Source organism: Ranitomeya imitator, chromosome 1 (assembly GCF_032444005.1).
Source record: "Ranitomeya imitator isolate aRanImi1 chromosome 1, aRanImi1.pri, whole genome shotgun sequence".
Taxonomy (NCBI): Eukaryota; Metazoa; Chordata; class Amphibia; order Anura; family Dendrobatidae; genus Ranitomeya; species Ranitomeya imitator.
In genome coordinates, this window is record NC_091282.1 from 440,412,486 (window position 1) to 440,430,666 (window position 18,181).

The following is an 18,181-nucleotide window of genomic DNA, read 5'->3' on the forward strand; positions in this document are numbered from 1 at the left end:
AGCGGCATAGCCCACTGCAACGCCCTGTCCGACAATAAAGATATGATAAAGCCCACCTTAGCCCGCTCTGTAGCGAAACGAGAGGCCAGAAGCTCGAGATGTATTGAGCACTGACTCACGAAACCCCTACAGGACTTACTGTCACCAGAAAATTTCTCTGGTAGCGGGAGGCGAGATAGCGTCGGTACAGGGGCGGCAATAGACAAGGTAGCTGCAGCCACACTCGCAGCCTGAACAGCGACAGCAGTAACATCCAAAGCTGAGGTTGAACGCTCAAGAGCCGACAACCTTCCCTCCAGCTGCTGGATGTACCGCTGTAAACGCTGATCGTCCTTTATTACTAGCCAGACCTTGGCGCTAGTATTATGTTAAGGACTGGCGGAACGCACCAAGTATAGATGATATGAAACTAGGTGCGTTCGCAGTCCGAGGTCCACCATGCAGGTAAAAACCCTGCTGCTGGTAAGACGGACTATATGGCGGTACTATAAGTATACACGCACGGGTTAACTTCACCCTGCGTGAAGGAAGCGATCCTGTTGTGTCACAGGACCGCGGTACCGCACAGAGAGCGCGAGCAAGAAGTCAGCGAACACAACCCCAACTCAGGATTGAAGTCCGATTAGACCACTTGCTGGCACAACACCGCAACTGGGTGTGTAAGGAAACTATTAAAATAGTATATAAAGGCACGAGAGTGCATGCAGTGCCGCACTGACGGACGCCACTAACCACCCAGGCTTGGGTAAGGAAAGCGCAGAGGAAGCGCACGGCGCCGTACAGGCGGTCACAGCAACTAGACGCTGTTATGTGTGTAACGTGCTGTTGGAAAAGTCGGGCGCTAGATAGCAAACATACACCTTCCGCGAACAGTCATCCAATAGGGAGGGTATTTTAGAGAGCGACTTTCACTCACAACACACACACATATTATCAAGACAATACTAGCGCATGGCCGTGCGGTCATGCGCAGTTTATATAGTTGCAGCACAGGAAGCTGCTACTGAAGTTTTGCCCTTTCAGGACCTTCCTGGAGGACCAATGGAATGTGCTGCAGTACCTGAGCATGTCACCCTCGATCTCCAACGGGAGATCTTGCCCTGGGCATGCTCAGTGTGTGCAAATAAGGACTTAGTCCCAGAGAAGCCCGCTCGCCGCAGATCAGTGCAGGGTACAACAGGAGAGCCAGAAAAGGCAACAGTAACCCTTTGCACAGAATCAGTCCCAGCAAGACGCTGGGAGCGACGCCTCCGCTGAGCAGGCCCCACTGCGGCTGGTACAGAATGGGAGACCGCAGCAGTAAGGGATCGAGATTCCCCCTGTGCAGCAGAGGAAACTCGACTCCTAACAGCCCAATTCACGTGCTAAATCATTTAACTAGTGCTGATCAAATCCCTTACGAACTGAATCATTGTGAATTTCAAATTCTGCATCATTGCTGTCACTGTGTTCGTCAACATCACTCAGAACTTCTAGAGATGGTAGCTGTTCGAAAACTGGCACTGGAATTTCAGCCGAATGAGGCATTGGTCTGATAGCTGACGGTAGAGTTGGTTATTCTATTTTACTTTTATTTTGCCTGTTAAATCCTGATGTTTTCACTAAACAGAAGTAACAGTCCGTGGAATGACTTTTTTGCTCTCTCCACACCATGGGGATACCAAATGCCAACTTTTCACGTGTTCCTTTGGTCCACATCCGTAAACTCTCGACACACTGCTTGCACACTATGTGAGGGGCCCATGGCTTATCTTGATCACCGAGTTTTACTTTAAAATATGCAAAATATGCTTGTTTGACAAATGCACTGATGTTTGCCCTTTGAACTGGAATGGTGAAAACACCACAAATATAGCAGAAGGAGTCAGGGTTGTTTAGGCATTTACGACGAGAGGAAGAAGGAGCAGACATGATCTGAAACAAAGGAAATATGTACATATGTAAATAAAACACTGAGATGGAAAGTTACAAGCTTTGAAAACTAACAAAGAAAAAAATCATAAAAGATACAGGTCCTTCTCAAAAAATTAGCATATAGTGTTAAATTTCATTATTTACCATAATGTAATGATTACAATTAAACTTTCATATATTATAGATTCATTATCCACCAACTGAAATTTGTCAGGTCTTTTATTGTTTTAATACTGATGATTTTGGCATACAACTCCTGATAACCCAAAAAACCTGTCTCAATAAATTAGCATATCAAGAAAAGGTTCTCTAAACGACCTATTACCCTAATCTTCTGAATCAACTAATTAACTCTAAACACATGCAAAAGATACCTGAGGCTTTTATAAACTCCCTGCCTGGTTCATTACTCAAAACCCCCATCATGGGTAAGACTAGCGACCTGACAGATGTCAAGAAGGCCATCATTGACACCCTCAAGCAAGAGGGTAAGACCCAGAAAGAAATTTCTCAACAAATAGGCAGTTCCCAGAGTGCTGTATCAAGGCACCTCAATGGTAAGTCTGTTGGAAGGAAACAATGTGGCAGAAAACGCTGTACAAATCCTATTTATTCCTACTATGATAAATTTTTTGTGTAAAGATATTGATAATTATGACGTATTGGGAGCTGCACACACCTCTCACCACACTGTCTCAGTTGTGACTACTCTTACAAGTTGCCACGTAGCTCTATATGAGTGGAATTGTAATCAGATAACAAGTCTTATTACAGATATCAGTGCAATTGTGCTTCTCTGGCAGGTAAGTTGTGGAGGAAAAACTTGACGTGCTAGGAAAAACATTTTTTGGAATCAGCATGCCAATTTTAGTATAAATCAGCTCAAAAACCTAACTCAACAGAAATTTTTTTTCAAATTGTTGCCCAGTGTTATCTGCCAATAGTTTCATACAAATATGTAGAGTAGCTTATTAATATACTGTTATCCTTTAAGAATTGCACCCATTAGTCAACTGAGAACTCAATTGCTTACACCCGGCCTTCTTGTAAATGTAACCTACCAGTAGAAAATATGTACCACTACATCTGGACATGTGATTGTGACGCCCAGGAGACCGGGGTACCCAGCACCGGACCAATGGGGTCTGTCTCTTGAGGGAGATGTCACGGGTGGCTTGACCCGGTGCTGTGGCCTCAGGCAATGCACAGTGTAAGGGGTATCATGAGGGAACATGCACTTACTTGATCAGCAGCAGGTTCTCTCAGCGGTGATGATCCTGATCCTGGATAGATAGCTATTGTCCAAATGAAAGTCTGAGGCACTGAAACGTTTAACCAGTCTACTTCAACATAAAGGGATTTACAACCAGTCCTGTCACCGGAGTCTGTATGGGAACTGTGAGTTACTTTGACCCTGCCGGGGTCTTCGCCTCTTATTGTACGCAGTTTCTGTGTGGCCCTGCTGCTGTATGTGAACTGGCTGCCGGCCCAATCTGTCCCCTCCGGGTCCTGATTCGACGGGCAACCCGAGTCCTTTTATCTGCTTACCCCCTTCAGGAGTACCGCTGAACTCTGTGTCTGTTGCTGCGTCCGGCCCTAGTGAAGCTGATATCACCTCACGTTTTTCCGGTTGCTGTATTATATATAACGAATACAGCCACGGATCCGGTATCCGTCTTTGCGCCTATTCAGGGTAGTGATTAATGCTACCCGGTTCTCACAATGTCCTTTTTCTCTGTCCCTTTTCTCCTCAGGCCGGTGATTTGGGCCTGGAAACTGTCATAGGGCTGTTAGAAATTCAGCTGTATGACCTCTCACTTTCAGCTCCTTAGCCCAACTGCCAGTTTTTCTCTCAGACCAGAATGGATCAAGGGGAGTCTCTAGAGCTCCCCCTTCTGGCCGGAGGTGGTAGTGCAGTTTTGCTATCTTAGTACTTGTATTTAGTGTCAGTAACTATTTTTGTGGCAAATACCCCTAGGGGTGCCACATTCCCCCTTAGTTAAGAACAGTACTCCGGGACTGTGGGACGATAACATTTTGAAATAACAATTAATATGTACAGAGTCTTAAAAATGAAAAGTTACAAAAACCACTCAAGGAAACAAAAATAGAGTTCTGTAAAAAGTCACTTCAAATAGCGTCCATTAATACAGTTCTATCCTTGAAGGTACTAGGAAAGGCACTGTACTTTGTGTCCAGGAATTTAGTTCCATTTTTCCAACAGAGTTGTCAATATAAAGTCTAAAGAAAGTTCAAAAAGAGCAAAAAGCAAAGTTCAAAAAGCAGTCTTAACGGAGCTTTGATTTAGTGCTTCCGGGTTGATAACAAGTTCAAGAATATGCAAGAAGTTCATACAGACAAGTCTCTGTAGGCACTGGGCTTAAACGTTGCAGAATGATAACGACGACTATAGTTTTATAGTTGGTAATCTGCATACCTGGCCGGTAATTGACCCTGGGTACTACGCTGTGATCTACGTAATAGCGGTATCTCTCCATGTGGTGTACTACTGTCTACTGCGGATGTAGTATCTGCCCGCTCTGCTAAAGATAATTCCACGACTATGGAGTTGGCAAGTCCACCGTGAATGGGATTACTCTGATCAGGAATCTGTTCTTCCTGGCCTGGAACCTCCCGTAGTACGGGGTCAGCCTCTTGCTGTCTTGGGACTTCTGGTATTGGGTTTGGTGTTGGGTAAAAGGCCACCATGGGAACCACTACTGCACCATGGTATGTTAGTAGAGTTTTGGGAAAGTCTCCTATACAGGTGTGATACATTTCCTCTTCTTTTTCCTTTACTGGTTGAACTTGCATGGGTTGAATAACTTCTGGTTCTGGCTGGACAACTTCTGGCTCTTTCAATGCTTCCGGACATAATTTAAGATTGTCTCTTGACACTAGTACAGATGTTAAGCCTCCGTTTTTGCTAATGAGACACATTTTAGGATTATCCATTCTTGTTGGTAAAACTGTGTAGGGTACGGCTTCCCACTGATTGTCTAGTTTATTGGTTCGACGATTTCTCTTGAGCACTTGGTCACCCGGTCTTAATGGGGTCGCTAGAGCATTCTGGTTGAAAGTTCGCTCTTGTCTTTCTCTAGTTTGCTGAAGGTTTCTTTCCACACTCTCTTGCACTTGGCGATACTGCTTTTGCCGTATGATATCCCAATTGGAGTCTTGAACTTCTGCGTCTGGTTTCAGAATTCCCATTTCTAGATCGATTGGTAATTGGCCGGGTCTTGCACGCATAAGGTAAGCTGGGGTGCAGTTGGTGGAGCTCACCGGGACATGATTATACAGATCCACCAAGTCAGGCAATTTCTCTGGCCATTGATTCCTTTCTGTCTCAGGTAAAGTCTTTAGTAGGTCTATTACAATATGGTTCATCTTCTCGCATAATCCGTTTGTTTGTGGATGATAGGCCGTCGTCCGGATCTTTTTGCAACCATACATATTACAGAATTCTCTGAAGATCTCTGATTCAAAGGCTGTACCTTGGTCGGTGAGAACCTGTTCCGGATATCCATGGGGTCTACAAAAGTACGTTTGGAACGCTTTGGCTGCTGTTTTTGCTGTCAGATCTTTTACGGGTACTACTACCAAGAAGCGTGAATAATGGTCCACGATGGTCAAGGCATAGACATAGCCGGACCGGCTTGGTGTCAACTTCACGTGGTCCATGGCTACAAGTTCAAGTGGTTGTTTGGTGATTATGGGCTGCAGTGGTGCTCTTTGGTTCTTTTGATCGTTTCTTCTGAGGTTGCACGGGCCACAATTTCTGCACCACTGTTCGATTGATTTTCTCATCCCGACCCAATAAAATCTTTTTCTTAGAAGTACTTCTAACTTTTTCCAACCATTTGCTGTCTTGGGTGTCAGCCCATCTATGGTGTGCTAACGGATTAAAATTCACCTCTTGTTGTTTCTGATAGGTACTTGACTGATGATGTTTTGCCTTGGGATGATGGAAGGCTGGTAGTTCAATTTCTTCAAGCTCCCCCGTTTCTTCTTCTACATCTCTCAAGTGTGGCATCCGGGATAGGGCATCGGCATTTCCATTCTTGCGACCTGCTCGATACTTGATTATGAAGTTGTAATTAGATAACCGGGCTATCCATCGCTGTTCTAACGCACCTAATTTGGCTGTGTCCAGATGGGTCAACGGATTGTTGTCAGTATAGACAATAAATTCTGCAGCGGCCAGATAGTGTTTGAAACGTTCAGTCACAGCCCAAACTACTGCCAGTAGTTCCAATTTGAAGGAGCTGTAATTTTCTGAATTTCTTTCAGTTGGCCGGAGCTTTCTACTTGCAAAGGCGATGAATTTCTCCCGACCTTCTTGCTTTTGTGACAGCACCGCTCCTAGTCCCACATTACTGGCATCGGTGTAGAGGATGAAAGGTTGATGGTAATCTGGGTATGAAGAAAAAAGGAATTGGTTCCAGCTCCAGAAATGCGTCAATAAAATAGGTACTTTATTATTCCATAAGTAAAAAAGCGCAGGCTATAGAGCTCTCCAGAGCACAACGAGAAACGAGCAACGCGTTTCGATCTATACAGATCTTTATCAGAGCTACTTATGGAATAATAAAGTACCTATTTTATTGAAGCATTTCTGGAGCTGGAACCAATTCCTTTTTTCTTCTTTCCTGTTGTTACTACGTGGATCAGCGTGGAGGTTCCGTGCACCTGCGGCTGCCTGGTGAGCTGGCTGTTATTGCCTTTCTCTTGGTAATCTGGGTATGCCAGAACCTCTTCTCCGGTTAGTGCCTTCTTTAGTTGTTCAAAGGAGTCTTCCCTTTCGTCGTTCCACTGAAAAGGAGGGTTTCGGTTTGAAGGTTTCTTCGTCTGCCCTACCAAGGCGTCTTGCAAGGGTGCTGCCAACTTGGTAAATCCTTTTATAAATCTGCGATAGTAACCCACCAATCCCAGGAATTGCCTCACTTCTTTTGCGTTGGTAGGTCTTGGCCAATCCCTTATGGCGCTTATTTTCTCGGGATCCGGTGCTACTCCCTCCGAACTCACAATGTGTCCCAGGTACTGTACCTTTGGCTTGAGAAGGTGACATTTGAATGGCTTGATTTTCATGCCATACCTGGATAAGGCTTCGAACACTTCTGCCAGGTCTTTTAAGTGTTGTTCGTAAGTCTTTGAGTAGACGATCACATCATCTAGGTACAGGAGGACGGTCTCGAAGTTCTTGTGTCCGAGGCAGCATTCCATCAGCCGCTGGAAGGTACCGGATGCGTTGCAGAGTCTGAATGGCATGCGATTAAATTCACATAGACCCATTGGTGTGGTGAATGCCGTCTTTTCCTTATCTCTCTCAGCCACAGGGACTTGCCAATACCCACTTGTTAAGTCTAAGGTGGAAAAATAATTAGCAGATTTCAAAGCAGTCAAGGACTCTTCTATCCTAGGCAAGGGGTAGGCGTCTTTATGGGTGATGTTATTAATCCGCCGGTAGTCTACGCACATTCTCATGGTTCCGTCCTTTTTTTTTGACAATCACTAGAGGGGCCGCCCAGGGGCTACAGCTGTCTCTTATTACCCTGGCCTGTTTCATCTCCCTCAGCATATCTTTTGCACACTGATAGTGAGCTGGCGGTATGGGTCTATATCTTTCTTTTATTGGGGGATGGTCACCGGTGGGGATTGTGTGTTCTACCCCTTCTATCCGTCCGAAGTCCAATGGGTGTTTACTGAAGACTTGTTCATATTCCGTCACTAGCCTATACACCCCTTGTTTTTGATGGGTAGGTGTTGAATTTATGCCCACGTGTAGCTGTTGGCACCAATCCTCCAATTCTCCATCTGAGCCGTTGCCTTCCACCTGACAGGTTGGTTCTAAGGGCTCAATGGTTGTGATGGCATTGTTGTCAACAGTATATAGCTTTGCCACTGTAGCATACCTTGGCAAAGTGACCTCTTCCTCTCCACAGTTCAAAAGTCGTACCGGCACTCGTCCCCGGTGTACCTCGACTACCCCTCGTGCTGTGAGTATAGTGGGCCTGCTATCGGTGTACACTGGTTCTATTAAGGCTTGATAATCTCGTCCCTTAGTACCAATGGCTGCTCTACACCATACCAGCATTTCTGTTTTTGGTGGGATTACAATAGACGTTGGATCACTTACCCTCACACTGCCGATTTCTCCACCTGCAACTTCTACCTGTTGCCTTAACATCAATACTTTTATTTCCCTCCGGAGAACTCTCTGCTGGTAGGATTGGGCAGTTTCAGCAATTTGCTGTAAGACAGAAATAACTTCGGCAAAGCAGTTCTCTAACACATTCATTCCTATCAATACAGTTGGTTCACAGTTCCGCCGGTCAACATCAACAACAATTATACACTGTTTCTTCAATTCTACTTTACCAATCTTTATGGTCATCTCCCTGAATCCTAGTTTCGGTACCAACTTACCATTACTGGCCCATATATCTAGTTCAACATCAGAGGGCCCTTTATCAATATCTGCATCAGCCCAGTACCTCTTATAAAGGATATACGGTATAGATGAAATCTGGGAACCTGTGTCCAGCAAAGCGTTGAGAGGAATTCCGTCCAGCACGATAGGGATAATGGGTCGTCCTCCGATGTACCTGTCGTGCCAGGGTGTTGGGCCTTGAAAGTTCATTCCTGTGAAGCGGCCCGCATTCCCAGGGGATTCCCGTTTAAATCACAATCTCGTGCAAAGTGGCCTGGCTGCTGGCAACGGCGGCAAATGGGCTGTCCATCCGGTTGGTAGCGGTCGCGGGGTCGTCCTCTCCATGTCGGGTATCTCCGGGGTCTCATCCATGGAACATCCTCTCTACGGTTTGCCAACTCCATCTTGGGTCCTCTCATCTCCTGCATGGTTTTAGCCATTGAAGCAACAACATCAGTTAAAGAGTCAAGCTTTTGTTGAAGAGCCTCATTAGTACTGGGCCCCAGGGGCTTAGCAATGGCCCCGGACATAGCTGATGTCACTGGCACTCCCTGTTGTTGAGGTGCCTCTGCCATGGGTTGTGCAGGATCCTGATCCCGAGGTGCCTCTGCCAGCTGGAGACGTATAGCGCTCTCTTTTAATTGGGCAAATGTCAATTCAGGGTTCTTAAAAACAAGCATACTCACATGCCCCCGGTGAGAAGGGGTGTAGAGCCCCTCAATAAATTGATCTCTTAGCAGTTTATCCGCTCCGGTGTTAAAAATGGGTTCAGCCAGTGTAAGTGATTTAAGGGCTTCCTGCAGGTTTAAGGCAAAGTCTCTCACGCCCTCATTAGCTTTTTGTTTGCAATTAAAGAATCGTACTTTAGCTTTGCTGCCGGCAGTGGTTTCAAATGTAGCTTTTAATCCAGCAAATATGCGTTCAACAGTGCCTTTTAGATCAGCTGCCCATGCTGTGACTTCTCGCTTAGCATGGCCACTTAACTGCATCATCAGGAGACTAACACGCTGAACTTCACCCAAGGAGAACATGTCAAAATGGGCCAGCATCTTTTCTCTGAAATCGTCAAGGGTATTAGGCTCACCTTCATACATTGGAAGCCACGGGCCACCCGGGGTATATGGCATCAGCACCGACATGATGGGCGCCACTCCTTGCACCGCTGCACTGCCGGACTCTCTATCGACACTCTGTCTTTCAGCTGCATTAGTGTCGCCGGGTGCTGCGGCGTCTCCGTGCTGCGACATACTGTGCCCCCTTAGTTAATCCGGACCCTTCCGGTCCTCCGCTTCCGTCGGGATAGTGTAGATTCGTTCCGCTGTGCAGCAGGATTGGTTTTCCCCTTGCTCTGATGTCAGAGCGATCAGCTTGATGCCGCCCACAATGACACGCCCCCTGCTGCTCCCGCCCGCCACGCGCTCTGTAATGGCGGATTCTGAAGTTTTTCAGTCAGACTGGGGCTCAGGTAATGGCGTAACTCAATTAACAGTCTCGTGCCTAACGGTTATGAGGTGATGGCGGCCATCTTTACTCCATTATAACCAATGGGGAAAAGTCACTTTCAATAGTTTTTAATGGGAAATGGAATTTTCTTTAATAAAGTCAATTTTCAAGATTTTTCATCCAAGTTTTCACAGTTTTGGGCTCCAATCACCGCACACAATACCCGGTATACGGGCTGGCTGAATCCTGTTCGTGACGCCAATTGTGACGCCCAGGAGACCGGGGTACCCAGCACCGGACCAATGGGGTCTGTCTCTTGAGGGAGATGTCACGGGTGGCTTGACCCGGTGCTGTGGCCTCAGGCAATGCACAGTGTAAGGGGTATCATGAGGGAACAGGCACTTACTTGATCAGCAGCAGGTTCTCTCAGCGGTGATGATCCTGATCCTGGATAGATAGCTATTGTCCAAATGAAAGTCTGAGGCACTGAAACGTTTAACCAGTTTACTTCAACATAAAGGGATTTACAACCAGTCCTGTCACCGGAGTCTGTATGGGAACTGTGAGTTACTTTGACCCTGCCGGGGTCTTCGCCTCTTATTGTACGCAGTTTCTGTGTGGCCCTGCTGCTGTATGTGAACTGGCTGCCGGCCCAATCTGTCCCCTCCGGGTCCTGGTTCGACGGGCAACCCGAGTCCTTTTATCTGCTTACCCCCTTCAGGAGTACCGCTGAACTCTGTGTCTGTTGCTGCGTCCGGCCCTAGTGAAGCTGATATCACCTCACGTTTTTCCGGTTGCTGTATTATATATAACGAATACAGCCACGGATCCGGTATCCGTCTTTGCGCCTGTTCTGGGTAGTGATTAATGCTACCCGGTTCTCACAATGTCCTTTTTCTCTGTCCCTTTTCTCCTCAGGCCGGTGATTTGGGCCTGGAAACTGTCATAGGACTGTTAGAAATTCAGCTGTATGACCTCTCACTTTCAGCTCCTTAGCCCAACTGCCAGTTTTTCTCTCAGACCAGAATGGATCAAGGGGAGTCTCTAGAGCTCCCCCTTCTGGCCGGAGGTGGTAGTGCAGTTTTGCTATCTTAGTACTTGTATTTAGTGTCAGTAACTATTTTTGTGGCAAATACCCCTAGGGGTGCCACATGATGCAGAGGTAAACTGCTAGAATTCTGTTAGACAGGTCATGAAGTCTGTATGGCAGTTGAATGTAGAAATGGACGCAGTACCTATATTGTTTTATTCAACTCCAGATTATGTATGTTTTCCGATGTTAGTTATAACTGCATGTGATACTAGTTAAAAGAGCTGTGGTTAAATCCTAGAGTAGAGTCCATACCAGAGAAGAAATTACAGACAAAATAAGGAATTCTAAGAAATTAGAACGATTGGTTGCAATAAAACATAATAGCAAAAAAAAAATTGGGGGCTATTTATTATAACACACGTGGGAATTTTTCTGAATATTTTCTCACGCTAGAGTTCATATATGTTTATGCCAGCAGGGGGCGCATCACCACAAGTCTAAGATGCTACGTTCTCCTGCATTCCATTAATTCCCCAGTTTTTACTGGGCAACAGCTGCATTAGCAGGCTCCTGGTTGTAAAATTATTTAACCCCTTCAGATGGATTTACATTGTGGGACATGACTGAACGCCAGAGAGGTATAGGATAGTGTTGCTTTTTTCATTTTTTTCTTTTACAGAACAAGGGTCTTCAGGTGGATTAAGCATACAATAAAGATTTTACAACCCCATGTGTGTATTTATTTCATTAAAATACTTTATTCATAATGTGTGTGTGTGTGTTATTAACCCTTTACTACTATTGGATTAATAATGGATAGGTGTCTTAGTGACATCTCGCCATTATTAACCAGGCTTAATGTCACCTTGCATTAGCAAGGTGACATTAACCCTTTATTACCCCATATCCCCACCACTACTCGGGGGTGGGAAGAGAGAGGCTAAGTGCCAGAATAGGTGCATCTTAGAGATGTGCTTTTTCTGGGGTGGCTGGGGGCAGATGTTTTTAGCCAGGGGGGCCAATAACCATGGTCCCTCTCTAGGCTATTAATATCTGCTCTCAGTCACTGGCTTTCCCACTCTGGCGGAGAATATTGCACGGAGCCCACGCCAGTTTGTTCCGTGATTTAACCTTTTATTTTAACACCTAGAGCTCCCAAATTTTACACACAGACACTTCTAACATTATTAGGGAGGAATATGTAAAAAAATAAGGGACATGAAATGGTTTACTGTATGTGAACCATGTCTCATATCCTGTCGGGTTTGATAAGGAGATAGCAAAAGCCGGCAATTGAATTACCGGCTTTTATGCTATCTAGCTCTGTATTAAATAAATATCTATATATATATGTGTCTCAATGACATATACATATATATATATATATATATATATATATATATATATATACTATGTGTAGACATTTATTTGATATATTCTATTCTAACCTGTCAGTGTGATTTCACCGCACTGAATTACCGGCTTTTCTATAGAACATCGGTGCGTATTTCTCGCAAGTCACACTGCTGGTCCGTGTGTAATCCATATTTTTCTCGCCCCCTAGACTTTCATTGGCGGATATTTTATGCAATACGCTGACAAATGCAGCATGCTGCAATTTTCTACACCCGTAAAATACGGCTGCAAAATATACGGCAGATAGGAGCTGCCCCATAGAGAATCATTGGTCCGTGTGCAATGCGCAGTTTTTGCGCCTCTCATACGTTTGTAAAACTCTCTAGTGTGACCCCGACTTTTGTGTTGGCACCTCATCAAATCACATGACTTGTAGCACTGCGATACTGTTACAAGAGTTTAGGGATAGGTGGGGATAAAGAAGCTGAATTAAAGAAGGGGATGAAGGAACTTGTAGTTTTTCAGTTTTTTTGCAGCTTCTCAGCGTGTTAGTTTGGAGCACTGAGATTATATGTGATCATGAGTATTTTTGTATCAATATTTCAAGTAATCTTTAACCCCTTCATGACCCAGCCTATTTTGACCTTAAAGACCTTGCCGTTTTTTGCAATTCTGACCAGTGTCCCTTTATGAGGTAATAACTCAGGAACGCTTCAACGGATCCTAGCGGTTCTGAGATTGTTTTTTCGTGACATATTGGGCTTCATGTTAGTGGTAAATTTAGGTCAATAAATTCTGCGTTTATTTGTGATAAAAACGGAAATTTGGCGAAAATTTTGAAAATGTCGCAATTTTCACATTTTGAATTTTTATTCTGTTAAACCAGAGAGATATATGACACAAAATAGTTAATAAATAACATTTCCCACATGTTTACTTTACATCAGCACAATTTTGGAAACAAAATTTTTTTTTGTTAGGAAGTTATAAGGGTTAAAATTTGACCAGCGATTTGTCATTTTTACAACGAAATTTACAAAACCATTTTTTTTAGGGACCACCTCACATTTGAAGTCAGTTTGAGGGGTCTATATGGCGGAAAATACCCAAAAGTGACACCATTCTAAAAACTGCACCCCTCAAGGTACTCAAAACCACATTCAAGAAGTTTATTAACCCTTCAGGTGCTTCACAGCAGCAGAAGCAACATGGAAGGAAAAAATGAACATTTAACTTTTTAGTCACAAAAATTATCTTTTAGCAACAATTTTTTTATTTTCCCAATGGTAAAAGGAGAAACTGAACCACGAAAGTTGTTGTCCAATTTGTCCTGAGTACGCTGATACCTCATATGTGGGGGTAAACCACTGTTTGGGCGCACGGCAGGGCTTGGAAGGGAAGGAGCGCCATTTGACTTTTTGAATCAAAAATTGGCTCCACTCTTTAGCGGACACCATGTCACGTTTGGAGAGCCCCCGTGTGCCTAAAAATTGGAGCTCCCCCACAAGTGACCCCATTTTGGAAACTAGACGCCCCAAGGAACTTATCTAGATGCATAGTGAGCACTTTGAACCCCCAGGTGCTTCACAAATTGATCCGTAAAAATGAAAAAGTACTTTTTTTTCACAAAAAAATTCTTTTAGCCTCAATTTTTTCATTTTCACATGGGCAACAGGATAAAATGGATCCTAAAATGTGTTGGGCAATTTCTCCTGAGTACACCAATACCTCACATGTGGGGGTAAACCACTGTTTGGGCACATGGTAAGGCTCGGAAGGGAAGGAGCGCCATTTGACTTTTTGAATGAAAAATTATTTCCATCGTTAGCGGACACCATGTCGCGTTTGGATAGCTCCTGTGTGCCTAAACATTGGCGCTCCCCCACAAGTGACCCCATTTTGGAAACTAGACCCCCCAAGGAACTTATTTAGATGCCTAGTGAGCACTTTAAACCCTCAGGTGCTTCACAAATTGATCTGTAAAAATGAAAAAGTACTTTTTTTTCACAAAAAAATTCTTTTCGCCTCAATTTTTTCATTTTCACATGGGCAGTAGGATAAAATGGATCATAAAATTTGTTGGGCAATTTCTCCCGAGTACGTCGATACCTCATATGTGGGGGTAAACCACTGTTTGGGCACTCGGCAGGGCTCGGAAGGAAAGGCGCGCCATTTGACTTTTTGAATGGAAAATTAGCTCCAATTGTTAGCGGACACCATGTCGCGTTTAGAGAGCCCCTGTGTGCCTAAACATTGGAGCTCCCCCACAAGTGACCCCATTTTGGAAACTAGACCCCACAAGGAACTTATCTAGATGCATATTGAGCACTTTAAACCCCCAGGTGCTTCACAGAAGTTTATAATGCAGAGCCATGAAAATAAAAAATAATTTTTCTTTCCTCAAAAATGATTTTTTAGCCTGGAATTTCCTATTTTGCCAAGGATAATTGGAGAAATTGGACCCCAAATATTGTTGTCCAGTTTGTCCTGAGTACGCTGATACTTATTTAGCCCAGAATTTTTTATTTTCCCAAGGGTTACAGAAGAAATTGGACCCCAAAAGTTGTTGTCCAGTTTCTCCTGAGTAAGTTGATACCCCATATGTGGGGGTAAACCACTGTTTGGGCACATGCCGAGGCTCGGAAGTGAAGTAGTGACGTTTTGAAATGCAGACTTTGATGGAATGCTCTGCGGGCGTCACGTTGCGTTTGCAGAGCCCCTGATGTGCCTAAACAGTAGAAACCCCCCACAAGTGACCCCATTTTGGAAACTAGACCCCGAACGGAACTTATCTAGATGTGTGGTGAGCACTTTGAACCCCCAAGTGCTTCATAGAAGTTTATAATGCAGAGCCGTGAAAATAATAAATACGTTTTCTTTCCTCAAAAATAATTATTTAGCCCAGAATTTTTTATTTTCCCAAGGGTTACAGGAGAAATTGGACCCCAAAAGTTGTTGTCCAGTTTCTCCTGAGTACGCTGATACCCCATGAGTGGGGGTAAACCACTGTTTGGGCACACGTCGGGGCTCAGAAGGGAAGTAGTGACTTTTGAAATGCAGACTTTGATGGAATGGTCTGCGGGTGTCACGTTGCGTTTGCAGAGCCCCTGGTGTGCCTAAACAGTAGAAACCCCCACAAGTGACCCCATTTTAGAAACTAGACCCCCCAAGGAACTTATCTAGATATGTGGTGAGCACTTTGAACCCCCAAGTGCTTCACAGACGTTTACAACGCAGAGCCGTGAAAATAAAAAATCATTTTTCTTTCCTCAAAAATTATGTTTTAGCAAGCATTTTCTTAGATTCACAAGGGTAACAGGAGAAATTGGACCCCAGTAATTGTTGCGCAGTTTATCCTGAGTATGCTGGTACCCCATATGTGGGGGTAAACCACTGTTTGGGCACACGTCAGGGCTCGGAAGTGAGGGAGCACCATTTGACTTTTTGAATACGAGATTGGCTGGAATCAATGGTGGCGCCATGTTGCGTTTGGAGACCCCTGATGTGCCTAAACAGTGGTAACCCCTCAATTCTACCTCCAACACTAACCCCCCCACACCCCTAACCCTAATCCCAACTGTAGCCATAACCCTAATCACAACCCTAACCGCAACACACCCCTAACCACAACCCTAATTCCAACCCTAACCCTAAGGCTATGTGCCCACGTTGCGGATTCGTGTGAGATATTTCCGCACCATTTTTGAAAAATCCGCGGGTAAAAGGCACTGCGTTTTACCTGCGGATTTTCCGCGGATTTCCAGTGTTTTTTGTGCGGATTTCACCTGCGGATTCCTATTGAGGAACAGGTGTAAAACGCTGCGGAATCCGCACAAAGAATTGATATGCTGCGGAAAATACAACGCAGCGTTTCCGCACTGTATTTTCCGCACCATGGGCACAGCGGATTTGGTTTTTCATATGTTTACATGGTACTGTAAACCTGATGGAACACTGCTGCGAATCCGCAGCCAAATCCGCACCGTGTACACATAGCCTAATTCTAAAGGTATGTGCACACGCTGCGGAAAACGCTGCAGATCCGCAGCAGTTTCCCATGAGTTTACAGTTCAATGTAAACCTACGGGAAACAAAAATCGCTGTACACATGCTGCGGAAAAACTGCACAGGAAACGCAGCGGTTTACATTCCGCAGCATGTCGCTTCTTTGTGCGGATTCCGCAGCGGTTTTACAACTGCTCCAATAAAAAATCGCAGTTGTAAAACCGCAGTGAAATGCGCAGAAAAAAATGCGGTAAATCCGCCATAAATCCGCAGCGGTTTAGCACTGCGGATTTATCAAATCCGCAGCGGAAAAATCCGCAGAGGACCAGAATACGTGTGCACATACCGAAACCCTAACCCTAGCCCTAACCCTACCCCTAGCCCTAACCCTCGCCCTAACCCTACCCCTAACCCTACCCCTAACCCTACCCCTAACCCTACCCCTACCCCTAACCCTACTCCTAACCCCATCGGCCCCCCCCATGGCCGATGATATTTCAGCATCGGCCATGGCTGGATTGTAATATTTCACCCATTATAATAGGTGAAATATTACAAATCGCTCTGATTGGCAGTTTCACTTTCAACAGCCAATCAGAGCGATCGTAGCCACGAGGGGGTGAAGCCACCCCCCCTGGGCTAAACTACCACTCCCCCTGTCCCTGCAGATCGGGTGAAATGGGAGTTAACCCTTTCACCCGATCTGCAGGGACGCGATCTTTCCATGACGCCACATAGGCGTCATGGGTCGGATTGGCACCGACTTTCATGACGCCTACGTGGCGTCATGGGTCGGGAAGGGGTTAAAATTATGTTTTTGGCTTCCTTGCAGTGTTGCTTTGCCTGAACCTAATGGAACTGGACTCGTGAAGATGCTGGAGATTCTGCTCAGTGTTAGAATATGTGATAATTATTAAATTAGTGGGGTACATATTTTATCTGTGAAAGATTATTCTTTTTTTTTTTCAAAATGACATCACCTAAGGTATATTTGATACAGATACCAATAATAAGTCTGTGGTATTAGTCAAAGAAAAAAGTTAAATATGAACATTATTCAACTGTAAGAAATCTATTATGAGAAAAAGTGGAAAGTGAGAGGCTCTTTTTAAAGAATTATTTGTCTTAAACCAACGGTGTGATGGTTGATTTCCTCCCATAGCTCTGTACATAAGTGCCTTCAAGCATCATATGGCGATAAGTGACATGTTTTCCATGGTCAACAATTAACACAATGGAAATGTTTACTTATTGAACATACAGCGGTGTTTCCATCATGTGTGAATGCATACTGTATGTATATCGCTATTGTATAGTTTAAACATTTTGTCACATGTTGATTTATAGACAGGAGGCACCCGTGTACCTTGATGAAAGACAAAGTCCAGTATGTACTATTATGGTATTAACGACTGGTGAAAAATTAATATACATTTATGAAAAATATTAGTTCAGCTGCATTACGCCTTCATTAGCTTTTATGACACCCCACTCTAAAGCCCCCGTCACACACAGCGAGATCGCTAGCGAGATCGCTGCTGAGTCACAAGTTTTGTGACGCAACAGCGATCTCAGTAACGATCTCGCTATGTGTGACACATAGCAGCGACCAGGCCCCTGCTGTGAGATAGCTGGTCGTGTCGGAATGGCCTGGGCCATTTTTTGATCGTTGAGGTCCCGCTGGGTTTGACACCTTACCAACGACCTCGCTGACAGGACGTCCCATTGAATCATCATGAAATAGCATCGTTCTACAGGTCGCTACAGGTCGCTACAGGTCGCCGCATCGCTGCTGCGTCGTTGGTGAGATCTCACTGTGTGACATCTCACCAGCGACCACATAGCGACGCTTGAGCGATCCCTGACAGGTCGTATCGTTGTCGGAATCGCTCAAGCGTCGCTATGTGTGACGGGGCCTTAAATCCGTATGCATTAATATGGAGCTGGTTCTCCCTTGCACCTGAAACAGCTTTCACTCTTGTGGGAAGGTTTTCTATAAA